This window comes from Podarcis filfolensis, assembly GCF_964270895.1.
Source record: "Podarcis filfolensis genome assembly, chromosome: 15".
NCBI classification, from domain to species: domain Eukaryota; kingdom Metazoa; phylum Chordata; class Lepidosauria; order Squamata; family Lacertidae; genus Podarcis; species Podarcis filfolensis.
The window spans coordinates 28,113,349-28,119,669 of record NC_139618.1 but is presented as its reverse complement, the minus strand read 5'-3'; the positions used below and the strand labels follow the sequence as shown (position 1 = coordinate 28,119,669).

At 44.4% G+C, this 6,321-nt stretch overlaps 1 long non-coding RNA gene across 1 annotated transcript; it reads right to left on the bottom strand.

The window, feature by feature from the left end:
- Positions 1–1,529: 1,529 nt before the first annotated feature.
- On the bottom strand, positions 1,530–6,321 carry LOC310750777. The gene is made up of 3 exons (XR_014542263.1): positions 6,049–6,321; positions 2,079–2,194; positions 1,530–1,833 (listed from the first exon to the last, which is right to left on the bottom strand). It is a non-coding gene; the product is annotated as an uncharacterized lncRNA (long non-coding RNA).

Genomic DNA, 6,321 nt, shown 5'->3' with positions numbered 1-6,321 from the left:
AGATTCAAAGCACCAACCTCTGAGACATGTCGGGCTCAAAACGTCTTTTAACAAAGAAATGAAAGTGCTATGGTTGGAAGGAGGGGACTTTCTACTTCATGGACCAGCAGCCAGAGGAGTTTGAAGTCTTATCTATCTATAAAGATGAACAAAGACCTTCCCCAACACCCATGGCCAATGTTATGCCACTTGAAATGTATTATTCAGTGCCATTATTATTATTATTATTATTATTATTATTATTATTATTATTGAGATCTCTTGCCATTGAATGCATGAGTATGTGCATTATGGACAATTTTGAGTACGGCTTCCATAAGTCCGGAATTTCCCAGACATAACTGGAATACTGTAGTCAGAAGCAGTGTCCAGGTGGGAAAACACGGACTTATGGCAACCCATGCCGGCAGTGTCGCTTTTGGCAATTTCCCTTTAAAAATGGCTCAAAAACTTTGGGCAAAACTAAAAAAAGGCTCAACAGCTTTGCCAAAAAAGCTCACTTTCGGGGGGGGGGAACCTTCACATGGAAACTAGGGTGAGGACAGATTGTTTGCTGCTGGCAAGAAGGGAGCAGGAAGGCAAAGAGGTTTGGAGGCTGCCCACCTGTGCTGCCATCAGTCTTCATGCCCAGCTTGTAAGCCTCCCAGACTCACCTGACTGACCACTGTAGAAAACAGAAGTATTAACCAGGTGGACCTCTGGTCTGGCTCAGCAAGACTGCTCTCACATTGTCCATTCTTGTGGCAAACAGGTTGTTTCTTTTTCTTTCGCAGTGGGTGTGGAGCTACTGGGTGAATAGTCTTGGCATGCGTTAGGAGCTTGTAGGACTAAGTAGGTGCTTGATTCTGTCCATCCCTAATTCTTTAGATCAGGCATAGGCAAACTCAGCCCTCCAGATGTTTTGAGACTACAATTCCCATCATCCCTGACCACTGGTCCTGTTAGCTAGGGATGATGGGAATTGTAGTCCAAAAACATCTGAAGGGCCGAGTTTGCCTATGCCTGCTTTAGATCATTTCTCAGCATTCTGTCTTTCCCAAGCGTGTGGGGAGAGATAGATGAGGGAGATGAGCAAGCAAGGCTTCTTCAGGAACTGCTGTGCGGCAGAGATACGTTCAGATGGACTTATAAAAGACACATACAGGATGATTAATTTGTCTATCGGTAAATCTCACTTTCCTCTGTCATTTTCTTTGCATGTGCAAATTGGTCTTGGCATTAATTAAGCGGATTTCGTTACACTCTCTTTAATTTGTCAGGATAGTCTTTCTTTGCTGGACAAAGAGGAAAATGCTTTGGAGAACTGTCACAACTGCAGTTGTGTTGTGCGCTTGCCCCCTTTCCCTTAGAGAGCCACCCAGAGAAGAAGAGTCATTATCAATTAGGCCTTTTTGCATGCCGATGAGCTTCGTCATTTGAGTTTAGCCAGATTTGCAAATACTGACAGAGTGAGTTGACCCTTTGTATACTTTCACTTTACTATACTGCTACGCAAAGGAGGTTCGTGCCAGAACTGGTAACGAATCAGACTTTATTTTGCATGGGTCTCTTCTGAAATGAGGCCTTATTAGGCCAAGGAATATCTTTAAATTTCATCTGTAATTGCAGAGCAAACAAACTCCTAAGCTCCATTCTCCTCCTCCTTTTCTTTCTTGCCGGCATCACATGGCTGAAAAACGAAAGAGAGCCTTACTCTCCTAATTAAGGCCTGGTTTGATTTCTGCAGTCTCTCCTGTCAGATGGTCTTTAGTCTTTCGGAGGTATTCTTCTGCTCGAGTTACTTAAAGCTTACTGGAACACCTATTTATAGTCGGCTCCCCCATAGTGATCTGCCTGAATTAAAATTATAACAGAGGGAGGGGGAGGGGGAAGAGGGAGAGTCTGTAACTAAGAAAGCATTACCACGGTGACAGGCGTTGCACATTAAGAAAAAGGCAGGCAGCCTTGCGATTCCCTTGGTGGAAAAATTAGATGAGAAAGAGAAACGCTTTAAGCCACCAGCTAGTTGGCATAACAAAACTGCACAACCCCCCTCCCTCCCTCCCTTTCTCTCTCTTTTTTAAAGGACACCCTCCTACCTTATTTTGCCAGCTCAGTTTTGCAGCTGGGAATCTGTGGCTGTATCTCTGCTCCGTGGGAGCCCAGTCTGGACACCAGGGAAGCAGTAGCAGCTCCTCTCTCTCTGGTGTGGCCACTGGAGAACAGAGAGAAGGGTACTGGCCGTTACTGGTTGAACAGCCTGCAGAGCAGGTGATTGAAAAAGCCTGGAGCTTAATGTTCCAAGAAGAGTTCAGTTTAGTGCTGCCAGGAGTGCATGAGGGTGGGAAATCAGCTGAGCCTCTCCTGACAGTTCCTCATATATTGAAGGCAACTGAAAAGATCCTGAACTAGATCCCAGGGCAGAAGATTTGTTCCCTTGTTGCGATAAGGCAGCAAAAAGAGGACATGGCGGTGAAGGCTTTCCACTTTCTTTTCAGCTGCCCTCAACACTAAGGTTGCCAGATTTTTTTCAATGAACCCGGAGACACTTTTCAGCTTCAATAGATTTTGTATGGGGACTGGTTTGTAAATCTGGGGACTGTCCCTGGGAAATGGGGACTTCTGGTAACCTTACTCAAGACTGATATCAACTCTTTCTTGTTGGTTTGGGCATCAAGCAAGCAAAGCAAGAAGGACCTCAATAATTATTATTTTTAAATTTTATTATTTTTACCCCACCCATCTGACTGAGTTGCCCCCGCCACTCTAGGCAGCTTCCAACAAATATAAAAACATCAAGCATTAAAACATTAACTTCAGGTTAAGAGCATGGATTTGGGGAGGGGATAGGCAGAATGGTCTGAGCTTTCCAGGTGCAAGTTTGTTAGCGATAAAGGAGAACAGCCACCAGAAGGAAGCAAAGTTGTGCTGCAGGCAAATTCATACTGTTGGTGTCATTAAACAAACAAAATTCAAACCCCACAAACTTCATTATCAGGTATTCTCAGCATGACTGCAAATGAAGAGAAGTGGAGGGAATGAAGACAAATCTTACAGAGCTTCCACAAGATAGGAAGAGAGGAGTCCCACATACCCTGCAATTTGGTTTTGCAAGATCCCTCAAAGAATATACAGTGGTATCTTGGTTTAAGAACAGCTTAGTTTATGAACAACTTGGATTAAGAACTCTGCAAACCCAGAAGTTTGGTTTGTGAACTTTGCCTTGGAAGCAGAACATGTTCCGCTTCCTGTTGAGTGTGTTCCGTTTGTAAATTGAGTCCCCCGCTGCTAATTAGAGGCTTCCTGTTGAGTCTGTCGGCTGTTGAGTCCCAAGCACCCACACAACACAGAGGTGACATTTGGAGCTTTTGCTTTTGCTATTTTTTGTGTTTTTGTTTGTATGGCTTTTCCATTTTTTTGACTGTGACTTGTTCTTCGTTTTATGGGACTGACTTGTGACTATGGCTTGTGACTTCATTTTTGTGACTGTGGCTTGTTACTTGGTTTTTGTGACTTGTTTTTGTGACTGTGTGGAACCCAGTTCAGCTACTGGTTGATTGTGTGACTGCAGAAATGGATAAACGCCCCTCATCCAAACAATGACTATCATCCATGCACGTAAGAATTTATTTTTAAATAAATTTTTATCATCTACAATACTGTCTTATTTATTTTATAGTACAGTACATTGATTATTGCTTTCATTTTATGGATCAATGGTCTTGTTAGATAGTAAAATTCATGTTGTTTTAGGGTTGTTTTTCATCTTCTGGAACGGATTAATCAATTTTCCATTACTTTCTATGGGAAAGCACGCCTTGATTTAAGAACACTTTGGTTTAAGAACGGACTTCCGGAACAGATTAAGTTCGCAAACTGAGGTACCACTGTACCCCCCTGCTTTGAATTTCTAAGAATATTCGAAGATCCCTGTCAGATCAGACAAAAGGCACATCTAGTTCAAAATTCTGTTTTCATGGTGGCCATTCAGGTGCCTCTTCTGGGAAGCCCAGGAGCTCAACAAGACTATTTCCACTTTTGATCCCAAGCAACTTGTATTCAGAGGTGTACTGTCCATGACAGTGGAGGCAGAACATAGCCATCATAACTAGTAACTATTTGCAGCCTCATCTCCCACAAATTGGTCCAAACCTATTTCAAAGTCATCCAAATCAATGGCAATTACTACATCTCATGGGAACAAATATCATAGTTTAACTATGTGAAGAAGCACTTGCTTTCGCCTGTCCCAAGTCTTCCAATATTCTGCTTTCTTGGATGATCCCATGAGGTCCTAGTACCTCTTTGCCCTGGCTTTTGACACTTGAAGTGTATCTTTTTAGGACCCACCATATTTTTGTAATTGTGTTTTAAACTGTTTTAAATATTGTGTTGTAATGTCCCACCCTGGGACCTTAGGGTGATGGGCGAGTAATAAATTTAAGAATTAAATAATAAAAATATGATGGGGGAGGGAGTTTGTCTGTTTACCCACCATGCCTAATTTTATGCACCTCTATCCTTTATCACCATTTTTCTAAGCTGAAATGCCCCCTTTAGGGGAGTTGCTGCACCAGCCCCCAGATCATTGTCATTGCATGACTTTTCATGGCCAACTTAAATACGGTCTCCATGTTCGGGGTGGGACGGGGCTTAGAATGTAAATTCAGACCAGGCATTGGCCTCAGAAACAAGCATCTTGAATAGCTCAGTTGGTTAGAGTGTGGTGCTGATGATGCCAAGGATGTGGTTTTGGTCCTCATGTGGGGCAGCTGCATATTCCTGCATTGTGTGGGGTTGCACTAGAGATCCTCAGGGTCCCTTCCAACTCTAGAATCCTATGATTGTATGATCTTGGGGTAAAAAGGTGGAATGGATACTACTTGAAAGGGAGATGTATTAAAGCTAGTGGATGCAGGGCTGTGGACCTGGTGGAAGGTAGCAGATGTTTGCAGGGTGTGTTTGTATATGGAAGATGGCAACAGTGTGAATTATCAGCCAGCTTCAGCCTTGTGACATCCTATTGCCAGATGATTGCCTTCTTTCTAAAACAAGGGCTGTGGTGGAGAGGAGATACATTTCAAAAAATGTAAGAATAGAAGAATAGCCCTGGTGCATCAGCTCAAAGGCATCCCATTCTCACAATGGCCAACCTGATGGATATAGGAAGCAGGACCTGAGTGCAAATGGTACCCAGAAGCATCACTTCCTCTGATGGGGGTGGGTGGGTAGAACACATCTGCCAGGGTTTATCAGTGTGACTGCACCCTGACAGGTCCCCTTGCATCCTTAAAGTACAATATAGTTTAGGTCAAGATGCCCTAATCCTTGAATTCCACCTGCACTCTAAAACAGGACCTCAGGTTTCCTTTCAACTCTATGATTCTACAGTAGCCCAGAATTGCATTTCACAAATGTGCTTACATTCTGAAGGGCTGAAGAACTGTTATGCAGCACAGCCAGCTGGGCAGCAGATAGCTTCAAGAGGCCACTCTGGTTTTTGCAGGAGCAAGTATGAGCCAGTTGCATCACTGAAATCACATGGTTGACAACTCAGCATATGTTTGAATAGCCCTTTATGAGAGCTGGGGCTATAAACACAGTGTTACAGACCAGGTTTTGAACCTGGCAATGTACTAGGGTCTGTAGGGCTTGAATCTCATGGCCTGTTGTTGGCACTGAGCCAAGTGAACTGTCTGAAACGGTGTGCTCAGGCTTCAGCAATGCCCTCTCCAGGCAGAGAAGAGGTGGTATCAATTGCAGAGTTAAGTTAGCCACCTTGCAGTGTGCTTGCTCCGCTAGTCGAACATATTGAGCTAGTGAAATGTTGCTGTGCAAGAGATTGCAAAAGCGGTTGGTCTGTGTACCGGATTCAGCCAATGCTTGAGACCTGGACTGAATTGGGGGGGGCGGTCCTGCACATTGCTTGACTTGATTGCTGTAGCTCAGGTGACCCAGAGAAATCTGGAGCTGTCAGGAGGCGGGGGGTCAGACAGGACTGAGAGGCAGGCGCTGGGGTGGGAAGAAGGGAAAAATGCAAAAATTCCTAAGAGAATAAGAGTGACTTACCTGACTGGCCATGTCATTGTGGGAGAAAGTAGGAGTGGAGTGGCGGTGGATGCCTTTGAATGCAGAGTGCAGACCTTTCTGCCTAGCCTCTCCTCCCCATCCAGTGCCCCATTCCTTGAAGCCACACTGTGCGGGATGGATATCCAGAGCTCCAGCGCTGAGCTCCCCCTGACACGGCCCATTAGCACAGCAGTAGCAGCAGCAGGTGCAAGGAAGAAGCCGAGAGGTTGAACTCTGCTCCAATTTGCAGGGCTAGAGTTAATATTTGCTGAA